Source organism: Urtica dioica, chromosome 8, assembly GCF_054948205.1.
Source record: "Urtica dioica subsp. dioica isolate 48M chromosome 8, U.dioica_male_clone48M_v1_H2, whole genome shotgun sequence".
Taxonomy (NCBI): Eukaryota; Viridiplantae; Streptophyta; class Magnoliopsida; order Rosales; family Urticaceae; genus Urtica; species Urtica dioica.
The window spans coordinates 47,272,423-47,289,979 of NC_142763.1; positions in this window are offsets into that span (position 1 = coordinate 47,272,423).

Below are 17,557 nucleotides of genomic sequence, written 5' to 3' on the forward strand. Positions count from 1 at the left end.
TCGAGCTCGCCACTGCTCCTAGTCGAGCTCGCCACCTCGCCTGGTCGAGCTCGTAGTCGAGCTCGCCACGGCACCTAGTCGAGCTCGCCACCTCGCCTGGTCGAGCTCCTAGTCGAGCTCGCCACCTCGCCTGGTCGAGCTCCTAGTCGAGCTCGCCACGGCTCCTAGTCGAGCTCGCCACTTCGCCTGGTCGAGCTCCTAGTCGAGCTCGCCACTTCGCCTGGTCGAGCTCCTAGTCGAGCTCGCCACTGCTCCTAGTCGAGCTCGCCGCCTCGCCTTGTCGAGCTCCTCGTCTAGCTCGCCATGGCTCCTAGTCGAGCTCGCCACCTCGCCTGGTCGAGCTCCTAGTCGAGCTCGCCACTTCGCCTGGTCGAGCTCGCCGCTGCTCCTAGTCGAGCTCGCCACAACTCCTAGTCGAGCTCGCCACGACTCCTAGTCGAGCTCGCCACTTCGCCTGGTCTAGCTCCTAGTCGAGCTCACCACCTCGCCTGGTCGAGCTCCTAGTCGAGCTAGCCACGGCTCCTGGTCGAGTTCGCCACTTCGCCTGGTCGAGCACCTAGTCGAGCTCGCCACTTTGCCTGGTCGAGCTCCTACTCGAGCTCTGTTGTCAATGGTGCCCACAAGAAGAGTAGTAGTGTCTATCTATGTACATTTGATGTCATATAGTCTTACGAAGACTCTTGCTTGTAATTGCCTATCTATTCATTAATAAAGTTGAAACGTGCATTCATTCTTTCTTTGTTTGAAGCTTTATGATAAAACCTTAGTCTTTTAGTCCATAAACAAACTTAACAACTTACGAAGAGACAAATGTAGATTTGCATGAACAAACTCTTCGTAGTTTGCTTAAAACGATATATTCGCAATCTTAGGGTCAAAGGACTATTGACCTCAGTATGATTGTTAGAAGAATCTATGATGTCTGGTTATGAGGCATTGAGAGTTGGAGACTCTATAGTTCTTCTAGGTATCTTCCGAAGGTACTGAATTGACCAGTGCACTTCTAGAGACAATATAAGAACAAACCATTTAACCTCTTATGTCTCGAAGTCACTATGTATGAATTGCATCATGCTTACCTTAATCCTGAAATGAGACATGCCATTTCACACCTTAGTATTCTCATTTGAGAAAGTCAGAGTTCGGACTCACTATGTCATTCCGAACAGGGCCTATTGGTGAAGTACTAAGTTGTGAGTATGTCATGAGTAACTTTGTGAAGTTCTCATAGATATGGAATTCATGTACAAGATTGCTGAAATGCAATGTATGTCACCTCATGCTTTGTTCCTTGGAGTGTGAATAAATGAACTGGCCAGTGTCCAAATTGAGTCCTGACTCTTTTGGATGAAACAATGTGACTTGTTAGCTCCTCGTCAATACATTGTTTCTAACTTATTCACAAGCGACAAAGGAGTTGAGGAAATAACAGCTAGAAGGGTAAAATGGTAATTTAGTAAATCCCGACTAGCTGATGACATTCATGAAGGGTAAACATAGATAATATTCAGTGGATCCGCTCATCATAATTAGGTCGAATTCTTGAGTAGAAAATAAATTCATTTGAACCGAGAGATTTTCAGTGTCAGCTCTTTAGTGGAGTCAGTTGGCATTAAGCTAAACTTGGAAAAGGTTTGTGAACTTTTGAGTCCAAGTGTTTAGCTAAAGCTTTGTTCATTTGGGTCCATGAGGTCACTGTCACGAATCACATCGATAGGAATAGTTAAACTGGAAGCTAAGCCAAAACAAGAACGAAAATAGTTAAAAGGGTATTTTTGTCTTTTGAGACAAAGGATGAAATGAATGTCAATAAATTTTTTGACAAGGTCATTTTGTGACATGTTTCACTCGGCCATGACTTGATCATTGGGCCTTGTGAATTAATTTCGTTTCATGATAATTTTATTGAAAATTCTTAATGGGCCTTTCTCATGTTGTCATGAACAAATGAAGAAGCTTCTAGAAGCTCCTTCTAGAGAGACTTGGGCGCCTACCCTAATAGAGAAATAGGAGAGTTTATTTTGTGCATAAATGTATTTAGATACTTGCCAAAAGAAAAAGAGGAAACAAATTTGCATATTAGATGCACAAGGGAATCGGCCAAGAGACTAATAGGCAAGCCAAGGAACAAAAAAGGAAACAAATCCTAGCCTTCTAGAAGGCTGCCTTGGGCGCCTAAGAGGAATGGGAAATAAGGGTTATTTTGCTCATGAATATGTGATATTCTATAGAAGAGGAAACTACCTTATTGAAGGTGAGACCTCTCCTATAAATAGGAGCCTCATTCTTCTCACAATTCATTCATCCAAGTTTAAGAGATTTGAGAGACTCTCTCTCTAGAACTTGGCCGAAGTCCTCTTCTCTCTCTCTCTAGTTTATTTTCGGTTTTCTCTTGTCTTGGCACCTAGGTCCTCACTCGACCTAGTCTTTAGCTCTGCGACTTTGAGACTCGTTCTTAAGTCGTAGTGTTTAAAAGTGCCCACTCACTGATTCCTTCTTTTCGAGTGATTTAGTGATAGAAACTTTCGTGGTTGCTCGAGGTGCCGAGGAAAGAAAGAGAGACGTGCTGCGAGGGGAGACGAGCGTTGCAACTTTCCAAAAGCTTCTACAAGGTTCAAGCTTCAAGAAAGGTTAGTAACTTCCATAGCTCATATTAGTTTTTATTTACATGCATATGCTCTTGTCTAGGTTAGTAAAAACTAGTTTTACTTAAAAAGAAAATTTTTAAAATTCCGCCGCTTAACGAAGCGTTAAACTTTTTCTTAAACCCTAGATCGATTCCAACAAATGGTATCAGAGCTATGGTCAAAGGAATGCATGTGCATGTTTTTAAATTATGAGCTTGAAAATCGTTTTCGAAAGTTTACTAATTTTGTGACAAGTTAGAATTGTAATCTTAGATTTTTTTAATTTATTGCTCTTGTCTCTAAATTAAAAACCATGTTGATTTTCTATGAGTTTGGGATGATGTTAAAACACATTAGAATCAGTTCTAAAAGTTTTTAATTTTTTATATTGAAAAACGTGTTTTAAAGGTTTGAGATTTTTCGAGTAAATTTTGTGACTAGTTTTATTTTCTTGCTAGTTTCGTTTATTTACTTGAATCGTTTTATGCATGTTGTTATTTCTTTTATTCTATGTTATTACCCTGCTAATAAAACACAAATAAAAGCTTTAAACAACTTCATAAAACGTTCCGTTACACTCGATTCTTTTTCGCACCTAAAAGGACAAAGCTTTAATTTATTTTTTTTTCTTCGAGCTGGAATGTAAACCCGCATTAAAAGCGGCATAACTCTCTGCTCAGAAATCGAAATTTAATGATTCTTGAATAAAATTAAAGCTCTGTCTGTCCTCTGTCCAATGCCACCGGTTTCGACTGAAAAGGACATCGGAGCCGCCAGATATGGCGATTTTACTCCGAGGTGCGCGGCTGTCTGAAACTCCAGTTTTTTCGAAATCCGGATTTTCAAACCCCACTACCATGAGTTATAGAACTCTAATGAGAAAACTTTCTTGAGCAAAAATGTTTTTCATATGATTATAAACATGATGTGTAAAGATTAAAAGTTTTGTTTTTTGAAAGATTAATTGAAATTGAATTTTTACAAAACTAGTTTGAATTTTGAAAAACCGTTTTCACTTTCAAACTTGAAAATATTTTGTCATCCAAATCAAATAAGTTTTCAAAATGTTTTCAAAACTATATCTATATCACATATGTTCAAAATCTATATGCTCTTGAAATTTTGAGTGGGAGGTCTTTGTAGACAAAACCGAAAAATAAAAAGATGTGTAATCTCAAACTTTCAAGTGTTCGAGTGAGTTGAAGTTCACACTTCCCTCACGCACTTTCCCGAAATAGAAAATAGGAAAAGATCGAGTATGTACCTTGTGCCTTTATGCACTAATACTGCTCTGAACATGTCGATCTAGGATTCTCTTCTAGTTGTCCGCTCTGTCGCTCTCTAACTAGGAAATCTGTTTCCGAACTTAAAAGAGTCGATGAACCAACTCCAAAAACTAAGTGGGAGGGTTATATTCGTTGTTTGTAACCCGCGATCCCCAACACTAGTGAAAGATGCAATAACGTGGGACTAAGAGCCGCTCTTGCGACCCTCACTTAAATGTGAGTACTCCAAGGCGTTATTGCTTCGATCATTGCTCAATGAGCTACGTCCGAGAGTGATGCAATGATGGCAAGGCCTCCCCTTGGGGGATTGTTTTTCAAAGCTAATCTTTTGGACTAAGTGGTTGGTTGCACACTTAGGCTCAATCCCTAGTATCCTTCCTTAAGGCTCTGCGAAAGGATGTGAGTGATCAAACCAATTTACAAGGTGGCTAGTCAAAATGATGTACTGACATCTTGGCTTAGCATTAATGATGTGTCATTTACTTATAAATGGAGATTTTTTGCGGCCTTCTCTTGAGGGAGTAAATTATCGTTTAGTTTATAACACCTTTGGATTTTATAAAAAGTCTTAATAAAACTTAAATCCTAAACCAAAGACTAATCATAAACTTGTTTCAACTTATATAGGCAATATGTCTCTCAACCATCTCTCCATCTTTCTTTCCTCGATCAAACTTGAAAACGAAAACTACGTAGATTCGAAACGTAACCTCGACATAATACCTACCGTTAACAAGCACAAATGGGTACTCACCACCCCGTGTCCTCCTCTGACGAATGATGATTCAACTCAAGAGGACAATGACGCCTTAGCGGCCTGGCTTCGATCCGATGAGATTGTGAGGTGCTATATCTTGGCATCTATGAACAATATGCTGAAAGAGCAACATCGTGACTTCGAGACTGCCGCTGACATGCTCTACAATCTCCTTGAGATGTTTGGAGGGCAAAGGCGTCAAACAAGGCAACAAGCAGTCCGACAGTTTATGAACTGTCGCATGAAGGCTAGGACTCCTGTTGGAGACTTTATGATATTGATCATTAGTCATCTGAGTAAAATGGAAATTCTAGGATCTGAGATTGATGGGAAGAATGTCACAGATGTGATCTTAGAAACTCTCCCCGCATCTCTTGATACCTTTAAGATGAACTACTCCATTAAAAAGCTAAAGTACACTGTTACCGAGCTTATGGAGGAACTTCACACTGCTATAGGTCTCACTAAGAGAAAGAGGAATCAAGGAGAGGCACATGCTACTGAGCACAAAGCCTCCGCCTCTGGAACTGTGAAGAGACCTTACAAGGCCGATAAAAAGAACTGTCATGCCTATCTCAAAGCAAAGGAACATAGTATTGTACTAGTTACCGAAGCATGCTTAGTAGCTGATAATGTATCAACGTGGATTCTTGACTCCGCTGCTACTAACCATATTTGTTGTTCCTTGAATGGTTTCAAGAAAACCAAAAGCTTAGAGGAAGGCGAGTTGTGTTTCAAATGGGGTGATGGGAGCCTGGTGTCCGCGAAGGCTGTGGGATCCGTGACGCTGTCTTTTGAAGACCGCACTTTAAACTTGAATAATGTTTATTTTGTTCCTACCTTTGGGAAGAACTTAATATCCGTTGCTCGTCTTCGTGAGCAAGATTATTGTTTAAAGTTCATTAAGAATGGAATTCGTATTTCGTTTCCTGATAATTCTTTTGTCACTGATGCATGTATGAAGAATGCTCTTTTCTACATCTATCCCACTCGACCTTCTCTTTTAGACACCGAAATAGATAAAGATCTAATTAGGGAGCCAAAGAGGATCAAACTTTCTGAATCCTCCGATCTAACAAAATCAACATACCTCTGGCACTTAAGACTTGGTCATATCAGTCTAGATAGGATTAAGAGACTTGTGAGGGATTGTCCACTCCAAGCCTCTGCAATAGGTTCACTACCTACTTGTGAATCCTGCATAGAAGGAAAAATGACTAAGCGACCTTTCTCCGATAAGGGTCGAAGAGCCACTGAGTTGCTGGAACTAATACATTCTGATGTATGTGGTCCGCTCAACCAACAGGCACGTGGAGGATACGAATACTTCGTTACCTTCACTGATGACTACTCAAGATATGGGTTTGTCTATTTGCTTAAACACAAATCCGAGACCTTTAACGTATTTAAGGTCTTTAGGGCTTTAGTGGAAAAGCAAACTGGCAAAGTGATCAAAACCCTTCGATCTGATCGAGGTGGTGAGTATATGTCTGGAGAGTTCGATGACTTTCTTAAAGAAGAAGGTATCGCTTCTCAGCTTACCGCACCTGGCACACCTCAACAAAACGGAGTGTCGGAGAGAAGAAACCGAACTCTTATGGATATGGTTAGATCAATGATGAGTTACTCATCACTCCCGCTTTCCTTTTGGGGATATGACCTCGAAACAGCCGCCTACATTCTGAACCAAGTTCCGTCCAAGACGGTTCCTGGTACTCCTTATGAACGATGGACTGGCCGTAAAGTGAATCTTGGCCGCATCCGAATTTGGGGTTGCCCTGCACACGTGCTGAGGCAAAAGACTAGCAAGTTGGCTAGTAGGTCAGAATTGTGCCTGTTTGTAGGATATCCGAAGGAAACCAAAGGTTTTACTTTCTATAGTCCCGAGGACGATAAGACTTTCGTTAGCACGAATGCTCGTTTCCTTGAGGAGGACTTTATGAAGGATGCGAAACCTAGAAGCAAAATTGTGCTTGAAGAAAAGTTGGGTGAGGAAGCTTCTACCTCATCTGTAAGAACTGTTCTTACCCCAACTGAAACACAACCTAACTCGTCAGAATCTCGTCAAGTAGTACTTAGACGTAGTGGGAGGGCTACTCAAAAGCCTGACAGGTACATGTCTTATGGAGACTCTCTTGTAGCCGTCTCCGACATGGATGATCCTGTTTCCTATAGCCAAGCAATGGCTTGTTCTGAATCAAACCTTTGGCTTGACGCCATGAAAGTTGAGATGCACTCGATGTATGTCAACAAAGTCTGGAAACTTGTAGACCTTCCTGAAGGGATTAAACCCGTAGGGTGTAAGTGGATATACAAGAAGAAAAGGGGTCCTGATGGGAACGTTGAGACGTTCAAAGCATGACTTGTGGCAAAGGGTTACACCCACCAAGAAGGGATTGACTATGAAGAAACCTTCTCGCCAGTCGCGATGCTTAAATCCATCCGCATACTCCTATCCATAGCTGCAGCTCTTGACTATGAGATCTGGCAAATGGATGTCAAGACAGCCTTTCTGAATGGCAATCTTGACGAGCGCATTTACATGGCTCAACCAGACGGTTTCGTGGATAAAGGTCAAGAGACCAAGGTTTGTGAGTTGCTTAAATCCATTTATGGACTAAAGCAAGCATCTAGGTCATGGAATATTAGATTCGAAGAAACTGTAAAGAGCTTCGGTTTTGAACAGTCAATAGATGAGCCTTGTGTTTACAAGTTAATACACGAAGGCAAAGTTGTGTTTCTGGTACTATATGTCGATGATATACTACTCATTGGTAATGACGTGGGTAAGTTATCTGAGGTTAAGGTCTGGCTGGCAAAGCAATTCGATATGAAGGATCTAGGAGAAGCTGCATACATTCTGGGAATCCAAATCTTTCGAGATAGGAAAAACCGGACCCTGTCGCTCTCTCAAGCATCTTATATTGATAAGGTGATGGATCGCTTCTCGATGCAAGACTGCAAGAGGGGTCAAACACCCTTTAGGCATGGAGTTTCACTCTCTAAGGACCAGTCTCCCAAGACTGCACAAGAGATTGAAGACATGAGGAAAATTCCTTACGCCTCTGCCGTAGGAAGCCTCATGTATGCTATGCTTTGCACCCGACCTGATATATGTTTCGCCGTTGGCGTAGTTAGCCGTTTCCAATCCAACCCTGGACCCGAGCACTGGATTGCTGTTAAGCATGTTCTTAAGTATCTTCGAAGAACTAGGAACTTGATGCTTACATACTCAGGTACTGACCTGACTATGACGGGATATACCGACTCCGATTTTCAAGCGGATAAGGATTCCAGGAAATCCACTTCGGGATCTGTGTTCATCCTTAATGGTGGAGCTGTTGTGTGGAGAAGTATTAAGCAATCTTGCATTGCTGACTCCACAATGGAAGCAGAATATGTGGCTGCTTGTGAAGCATCCAAAGAGGCTGTATGGCTTAGAAAGTTCCTTAAGTATTTGGAAGTTGTTCCAAACGTTGACGAGCCCATGACCTTTTATTGTGATAATAGTGGGGCTGTCGCTAACTCAAAGGAACCTAGAAGCCATAAGCGCTCTAAGCATATTGAGAGGAAATACCATTTGATTCGAGAGATCGCGCAACGCGGAGACGTGGAGGTGAAGTAGATCTCTTGTAGATCTATTCACCAAGGCCCTAGCGAACCTGGTCTTCGACCAACTTCGAGAGGGATTAGGCATGTAGGACTACTCACATCTTCTTTGAGTCAAGTGGGAGTTTGTTGTCAATGGTGCCCACAAGAAGAGTAGTAGTGTCTATCTATGTACATTTGATGTCATATAGTCTTACGAAGACTCTTGCTTGTAATTGCCTATCTATTCATTAATAAAGTTGAAACGTGCATTCATTCTTTCTTTGTTTGATGCTTTATGATAAAACCTTAGTCTTTTAGTCCATAAACAAACTTAACAACTTACGAAGAGACAAATGTAGATTTGCATGAATAAACTCTTCGTAGTTTGCTTAAAACGATATATTCGCAATCTTAGGGTCAAAGGACTATTGACCTCAGTATGATTGTTAGAAGAATCTATGATGTCTGGTTATGAGGCATTGAGAGTTGGAGACTCTATAGTTCTTCTAGGTATCTTCCGAAGGTACTGAATTGACCAGTGCACTTCTAGAGACAATATAAGAACAAACCATTTAACCTCTTATGTCTCGAAGTCACTATGTATGAATTGCATCATGCTTACCTTAATCCTGAAATGAGACATGCCATTTCACACCTTAGTATTCTCATTTGAGAAAGTCAGAGTTCGGACTCACTATGTCATTCCGAACAGGGCCTATTGGTGAAGTACTAAGTTGTGAGTATGTCATGAGTAACTTTGTGAAGTTCTCATAGATATGGAATTCATGTACAAGATTGCTGAAATGCAATGTATGTCACCTCATGCTTTGTTCCTTGGAGTGTGAATAAATGAACTGGCCAGTGTCCAAATTGAGTCCTGACTCTTTTGGATGAAACAATGTGACTTGTTAGCTCCTCGTCAATACATTGTTTCTAACTTATTCACAAGCGACAAAGGAGTTGAGGAAATAACAGCTAGAAGGGTAAAATGGTAATTTAGTAAATCCCGACTAGCTGATGACATTCATGAAGGGTAAACATAGATAATATTCAGTGGATCCGCTCATCATAATTAGGTCGAATTCTTGAGTAGAAAATAAATTCATTTGAACCGAGAGATTTTCAGTGTCAGCTCTTTAGTGGAGTCAGTTGGCATTAAGCTAAACTTGGAAAAGGTTTGTGAACTTTTGAGTCCAAGTGTTTAGCTAAAGCTTTGTTCATTTGGGTCCATGAGGTCACTGTCACGAATCACATCGATAGGAATAGTTAAACTGGAAGCTAAGCCAAAACAAGAACGAAAATAGTTAAAAGGGTATTTTTGTCTTTTGAGACAAAGGATGAAATGAATGTCAATAAATTTTTTGACAAGGTCATTTTGTGACATGTTTCACTCGGCCATGACTTGATCATTGGGCCTTGTGAATTAATTTCGTTTCATGATAATTTTATTGAAAATTCTTAATGGGCCTTTCTCATGTTGTCATGAACAAATGAAGAAGCTTCTAGAAGCTCCTTCTAGAGAGACTTGGGCGCCTACCCTAATAGAGAAATAGGAGAGTTTATTTTGTGCATAAATGTATTTAGATACTTGCCAAAAGAAAAAGAGGAAACAAATTTGCATATTAGATGCACAAGGGAATCGGCCAAGAGACTAATAGGCAAGCCAAGGAACAAAAAAGGAAACAAATCCTAGCCTTCTAGAAGGCTGCCTTGGGCGCCTAAGAGGAATGGGAAATAAGGGTTATTTTGCTCATGAATATGTGATATTCTATAGAAGAGGAAATTACCTTATTGAAGGTGAGACCTCTCCTATAAATAGGAGCCTCATTCTTCTCACAATTCATTCATCCAAGTTTAAGAGATTTGAGAGACTCTCTCTCTAGAACTTGGCCGAAGTCCTCTTCTCTCTCTCTCTAGTTTATTTTCGGTTTTCTCTTGGCTTGGCACCTAGGTCCTCACTCGACCTAGTCTTTAGCTCTGCGACTTTGAGACTCGTTCTTAAGTCGTAGTGTTTAAAAGTGCCCACTCACTGATTCCTTCTTTTCGAGTGATTTAGTGATAGAAACTTTCGTGGTTGCTCGAGGTGCCGAGGAAAGAAAGAGAGACGTGCTGCGAGGGGATACGAGCGTTGCAACTTTCCAAAAGCTTCTTCAAGGTTCAAGCTTCAAGAAAGGTTAGTAACTTCCATAGCTCATATTAGTTTTTATTTACATGCATATGCTCTTGTCTAGGTTAGTAAAAACTAGTTTTACTTAAAAAGAAAATTTTTAAAATTCCGCCGCTTAACGAAGCGTTAAACTTTTTCTTAAACCCTAGATCGATTCCAACAAGCTCGCCACCTCGCCTGGTCGAGCTCCTAGTCGAGCTCGCCACTGCTCCTAGTCGAGCTCGCCACTTTGCCTAGTCGAGGTCCTAGTCGAGCTCGCCGCTGCTCCTAGTCGAGCTCGCCACTGCTCCTAGTCGAGTTCGCCACTTTGCCTGGTCGAGCTCCTAGTCGAGCTCGCCACGGCTCCTAGTCTTGCTCGCCACTTCGCCTGGTCGAGCTCCTAGTCGAGCTCGCTACCTCGCCTGGTTGAGCTCCGAGACGAGCTCGCCACTTCGCCTGGTTAACCTCCTAGTCGAGCTCGCCACTTCGCCAGGTCGAGCTCCTAGTCGAGCTCGCCACTTCGCCTGGTCGAGCTCCTAGTCGAGCTCGCCGCTGCTCCTAGTCGAGCTCGCCACTTCGCCTGGTCGAGCTCCTAGTCGAGCTCGCCACAGCTCTTAGTCGACTTCTCCTGGTTGATCTCCTAGTCGAGCTCGCCTGGTCGAGCTCCTAGTCGAGCTCGCCATTATTAGGACTCCGACTTCGCCTGGTCGAGCTCCTAGTCGAGCTCGCCACTTCTCCTAGTCGAGCTCGTCACTTAGCCTAGTCGAGCTCCTAGTCGAGCTCGCCACTGCTCCTAGTCGAGCTCGCCACTATTGGAACACCTACTTCGCCTGGTCGAGCTCCTAGTCGGGCTCGCCTTCGCCTAGTCAAGTTCATCACAGCCTGGTCGAGCTCCTAGTCGAGCTCGCCGCTGCTCCTAGTCGAGCTCGCCACTACTCCTAGTCCAGCTCGCCACTTCGCCTGGTCGAGCTCCTAGTCGAGCTCGCCATTGCTCCTAGTCGAGCTCGCCACTTCGCCTGGTCGAGCTCCTAGTCGAGCTCGCCGCTGCTCCTAGTCGAGCTCGCCACTTCGCCTGGTCGAGCTCCTAGTCGAGCTCCCCATTGCTCTTAGTCGACTTCTCCTGGTTGAGCTCCTAGTCGAGCTCGCCTGCTCGAGCTCCTAGTCGAGCTCGCCATTATTGGGACTCTGACTTCGCCTGGTCGAGCTCCTAGTCGAGCTCGCCACTTCTCCTAGTCGAGCTCGTCACTTAGCCTAGTCGATCTCCTAGTCGAGCTCGCCACTGCTCCTAGTCGAGCTCGCCACTATTGGGACTCTTACTTCACCTGGTCGAGCTCCTAGTCGGGCTCGCCTTCGCCTAGTCAAGTTCGTCACAGCCTGGTCGAGCTCCTAGTCGAGCTCGCCGCTGCTCCTAGTCGAGCTCGCCACTGCTCCTAGTCCAGCTCGCCACTTCGCCTGGTCGAGCTCCTAGTCGAGCTCGCCACTGCTCCTAGTCGAGCTCGCCACCTCGCCTGGTCGAGCTCCTAGTCGAGCTCGCCACGGCTCCTACCCGAGCTCGCCACCTCGCCTGGTCGAGCTCCTAGTCGAGCTCGCCACCTCGCCTGGTCGAGCTCCTAGTCGAGCTCGCCACGGCTCCTAGTCGAGCTCGCCACTTCGCCTGGTCGAGCTCCTAGTCGAGCTCGCCACTTCGCCTGGTCGAGCTCCTAGTCGAGCTCGCCGCTGCTCCTAGTCGAGCTCGCCACTGTTCCTAGTCGAGCTCGCCGCCTCACGTGGTCGAGCTCCTCGTCGAGCTCGCCACCACGCCTAGTCGAGCTCCTAGTCGAGCTTGCCACTTCGCCTGGTCGAGCTCATAGTCGAGCTCGCCACTTTGCATGGACGACCTTCTAGTCGAGCTCGCCACTTCGCCTAGTCGAGCTCCTAGTCGAGCTCGCCACTTCGCCTGGTCGAGCTCCTAGTCGACCTCGCCACTGCTCCTAGTCGAGCTCACCACTCCGCCTGGTCGAGCTCCTAGTCGAGCTCGCCACTGCTCGTAGTCGAGCTCGCGACTGCTCCTAGTCGAGCTAGCCACTTCGCCTGGCCGACCTTCTAGTCGAGCTCGCCACTCCGCCTGGTCGAGCTCCTAGTCGAGCTAGCCGCTGCTCCTAGTCGAGCTCGCCACTGCTCCTAGTCGAGCTCGCCGCCTCACCTGGTCGAGCTCCTCGTCGAGCTTGCCACGGCTCCTAGTCGAGCTCGCCACCTTGCCTGGTCGAGCTCCTAGTCGAGCTCGCCACTTCGCTTGGTCGAGCTCCTAGTCGAGCTCGCCACTTCGCCTGGTCGACCTCCTAGTCGAGCTCGCCGCTGCTCCTAGTCGAGCTCGCGACTTCGCCTGGTCGAGCTCCTAGTCGAGCTCGCCACTTTGCCTGGTCGAGCTCCTAGTCGAGCTCGCCACCTCGCCTGGCCGAGCTCCTAGTCGAGCTCGCCACTGCTCCTAGTCGAGCTCGCCACTTCGCCTAGTCGAGCTCGCCGCTGCTCCTAGTCGAGCTCGCCACTGCTCCTAGTCCAGCTCGCCACTTTGCCTGGTCGAGCTCCTAGTCGAGCTCGCCACGGCTCCTAGTCTTGCTCGCCACTTCGCCTGGTCGAGCTCCTAGTCGAACTCGCCACCTCGCCTGGTCGAGCTCCTAGTCGAGCTCGCCACGGCTCCTAGTCGAGCTCGCCACTTCGCCTGGTCGAGCTCCTAGTCGAGCTCGCCACTTCGCCTGGTCGAGCTCCTAGTCGAGCTCGCCGCTGCTCCTAGTCGAGCTCGCCACTGCTCCTAGTCGAGCTCGCCGCCTCACGTGGTCGAGCTCCTCGTCGAGCTCGCCACCACGCCTAGTCGAGCTCCTAGTCGAGCTTGCCACTTCGCCTGGTCGAGCTCATAGTCGAGCTCGCCACTTTGCATGGACGACCTTCTAGTCGAGCTCGCCACTTCGCCTAGTCGAGCTCCTAGTCGAGCTCGCCACTTCGCCTGGTCGAGCTCCTAGTCGACCTCGCCACTGCTCCTAGTCGAGCTCACCACTCCGCCTGGTCGAGCTCCTAGTCGAGCTCGCCACTGCTCGTAGTCGAGCTCGCGACTGCTCCTAGTCGAGCTAGCCACTTCGCCTGGACGACCTTCTAGTCGAGCTCGCCACTCCGCCTGGTCGAGCTCCTAGTCGAGCTAGCCGCTGCTCCTAGTCGAGCTCGCCACTGCTCCTAGTCGAGCTCGCCGCCTCACCTGGTCGAGCTCCTCGTCGAGCTTGCCACGGCTCCTAGTCGAGCTCGCCACCTTGCCTGGTCGAGCTCCTAGTCGAGCTCGCCACTTCGCTTGGTCGAGCTCCTAGTCGAGCTCGCCACTTCGCCTGGTCGACCTCCTAGTCGAGCTCACGACTTCGCCTGGTCGAGCTCCTAGTCGAGCTCGCCACTTTGCCTGGTCGAGCTCCTAGTCGAGCTCGCCACCTCGCCTGGCCGAGCTCCTAGTCGAGCTCGCCACTGCTCCTAGTCGAGCTCGCCACTTCGCCTAGTCGAGCTCGCCGCTGCTCCTAGTCGAGCTCGCCACTGCTCCTAGTCCAGCTCGCCACTTTGCCTGGTCGAGCTCCTAGTCGAGCTCGCCACGGCTCCTAGTCTTGCTCGCCACTTCGCCTGGTCGAGCTCCTAGTCGAACTCGCCACCTCGCCTGGTCGAGCTCCTAGTCGAGCTCGCCACGGCTCCTAGTCGAGCTCGCCACTTCGCCTGGTAGAGCACCTAGTCGAGCTCGCCACTTCGCCTGGTCGAGCTCCTAGTCGAGCTCGCCACCTCGCCTGGTCGAGCTCCTAGTCGAGCTCGCCATTGCTCCTAGTCGAGCTCGCCACTTCGCCTGGTCAAGCTCCTAGTCGAGCTCGCCGCTGCTCCTAGTCGAGCTCGCCACTGCTCCTAGTCGAGCTCGCCACTTCGCCTGGTCGAGCTCCTAGTCGAGCTCGCCACTGCTCTTAGTCGACTTCTCCTGGTTGAGCTCCTAGTCGAGCTCGCTTGGTCGAGCTCCTAGTCGAGCTCGCCATTATTGGGACTCCGACTTCGCCTGGTCGAGCTCCTAGTCAAGCTCGCCACTTCTCCTAGTCGAGCTCGTCACTTAGCCTAGTCGAGCTTCTAGTCGAGCTCGCCACTGCTCCTAGTCGAGCTCGCCACTATTGGGATTCCGACTTCGCCTGGTCGAGCTCCTAGTCGGGCTCGCCTTCGCCTAGTCAAGTTCGTCACAGCCTGGTCGAGCTCCTAGTCGAGCTTGCCGCTGCTCCTAGTTGAGCTCGCCACTGCTCCTAGTCCAGCTCGCCACTTCGCCTGGTCGAGCTCCTAATCGAGCTCGCCACCTTGCCTGGTCGAGCACCTAGTCGAGCGCGCCACGGCTCCTAGTCGAGCTCGCCACCTCGCCTGGTCGAGTTCCTAGTCGAGCTCGCCACCTCGCCTGGTCGAGCTCCTAGTCGAGCTCGCCACGGCTCCTAGTCGAGCTCGCCACTTCGCCTGGTCGAGCTCCTAGTCGAGCTCGCCACTTCGCCTGGTCGAGCTCCTAGTCGAGCTCGCCGCTGCTCCTAGTCGAGCTCGCCACTGCTCCTAGTCGAGCTCGCCGCCTCGCCTGGTCGAGCTCCTCGTCGAGCTCGCCACGGCTCCTAGTCGAGCTCACCACCTCGCCTGGTCGAGCTCCTAGTCGAGCTCGCCACGGCTCCTAGTCGAGCTCGCCACGGCTCCTAGTCGAGCTCGCCACTTCGCCTGGTCGAGCTCCTAGTCGAGCTCGCCACTTCGCCTGGTCGAGCTCCTAGTCGAGCTCGCCGCTGCTCGTAGTCGAGCTCGCCACTGCTCCTAGTCGAGCTCGCCGCCTCGCCTGGTCGAGCTCCTCGTCGAGCTCGCCACGGCTCCTAGTCGAGCTCGCCACTTCGCCTGGTCAAGCTCCTCGTCGAGCTCGCCACCTCGCCTGGTCGAGCTCCTAGTCGAGCTCGCCACGGCTCCTAGTCGAGCTCGCCACCTCGCCTGGTCGAGCTCCTAGTCGAGCTCGCCACCTCGCCTGGTCGAGCTCCTAGTCGAGCTCGCCACGGCTCCTAGTCGAGATCGCCACTTCGCCTGGTCGAGCTCCTAGTCGAGCTCGCCACTTCGCCTGGTCGAGCTCGCCACTTCGCCTAGCCGACCTCCTAGTTAAGCTCGCCGCTGCTCCTAGTCGAGCTCGCCACTCCGCCTGGTCGAGCTCATAGTCGAGCTCGCAACTCCGCCTGGTCGAGCTCCTAGTCGAGCTCGCCACTGCTCCTAGTCGAGCTCGCCACTTCGCCTGGTCGAGCTCCTAGTCGAGCTCACCGCTACTCCTAGTCGAGCTCACCATTGCTCCTAGTTGAGCTCGCCGAATGAATGGCCGAAGGTCGCACCCGCCGGGCGAATCTGGTCTAGCCAGCGTCCGCGGGAAGCTTCGCCGCCAAGTGCGGCAGTAAGCCGTGCAAACCGGTTATGCTAGGTAAGGCAAACCGGGCTCGTGAGACACGCACCAACCACAATGCGTGAATCGATTACGCTAAGCATGGCAAGTCGAGAAAATAAGACGCATAACAGAGAGAAAAGCGCTGACTAAGGCGAACAATGTTGTACGAACAACCCAAAAAGAGAAGTATAAGAGCACGACAAACTTCTAACGGAAGAAGGACACAACAAAATTCCGGAAGAAAGCATGACGCAAGCGCTAAACAAGTGCGCGGAAAACCGAAGAAAACCCGGCTACTCCGAGCCGAAGTCGATCTGCTCTTCATCTTCCTCGGGGCAGGGGGCGCCAAACCCACCGATGGCTTCTCCGTCGAGTTGGAGGTTCGCCGACAGAGTAGCTTCCGCGCGGGCTGGAGTACGCAGATCGTCCTCGGGCAACTCGCCGTCCAGAGGAGGAAACATGACATCGAAGAAGGAAAACGTGGTCCCGCTAGACACGTTCTCCTCCATGGTCGCGTCTCGGACCCGTTTGGTAACCTCATAGCGGGCCGCCTCCAGCGCGAGGTCCTAGTCATCCTCTAGGTCCGTCTTAGACTGCACAGTGTCGTCTTTCTCCTCGGCAAGGACCTGCGCCTCCGCCCGCAAAGTATCCCTCTCCCTCTCGGCCTTGACCCGGGAGATCTCACTCGCTGACAGCCGGGCATGGACGATGTTCAGCTCCTCGTCCCGACTCAAGAGCGCCGCCTGGAGCTTCTTTGTCTCCCCTAAGAAGGTGTCGGCCGCCTGCTCCGCCTTCTCCCGAGACGCCTGCCCGGCCGTGCAAAGCAATTTCTCGGTCGCCAACTCCTCGCGAGCTCGCTTCAGCTCCTCCTCGAGTGCTTGAAATTCTCAAGCAGTACGGGCTCCCGCTAGGGCGTCAGCATGGGCGGCCGCCGTGCTCTCCTTGTCCTTCTCCATAATCTGCATGCGCCGCAGCAGGTCCCGGAGAATGCGACCGCTTCGCTCTTGACGTGCGAGCATCTGCAAAGACAAGCGATATACGTAAAATCGAAGTAAGCATAAGGGTTACGCGTGAGATAAGCAGGCGTACCGTACCTTTCGAGCATCGCCGATCCCGTTTTTAAAATGCTCCAGATCGCTTGCCGTCAGCAAACCCTTGAAGTCCCGCAGAGAGGTCTCCAGAATCCCTCGGGAGCACTGATCCCTCAACTCCGCCGCCTCCGCCAGGAGCATCGAATCCATGCCATCCGGCGCCGTCGATGTGTGGGCGCGCTTGTGGCCGGAGGGTGGCCCGAAGGGAATCGACGACGACGATCGCTTGTTAGAAGAGATCGCCTCGTTCCCCGCCTGCAGCGGCGACCCTCGGCGGCGAACCTCGGCTCGGGGGCAAGCCGCGGTCGTGGCTTCAGCGATAGGCGCCACTATCGGCACGTGTGTGCGCAGCCGATGTCGTCTGGGCATGGTATCTGAAAGAGAGAGAGAGACGGTAGTGAGTTGGAATACACACAATAAGCTTAATACAACAGAGAGCGCGATAACACGAGAACATGTGAACGGATAGTACCCCCTGCATCGGGGGGAGGGGCGGACGAACCCCCCGCCTCTGGTACAAGGTCCGCCGTAACCCCCGCGCCAAGACCGAGGCATGGAGGGACGTTGCCACAAGGCACGAACCACCCGGTCCTCGCCATGAGGTCCGGGGACTCGAACAGTGACCCCTGCCGCCTCG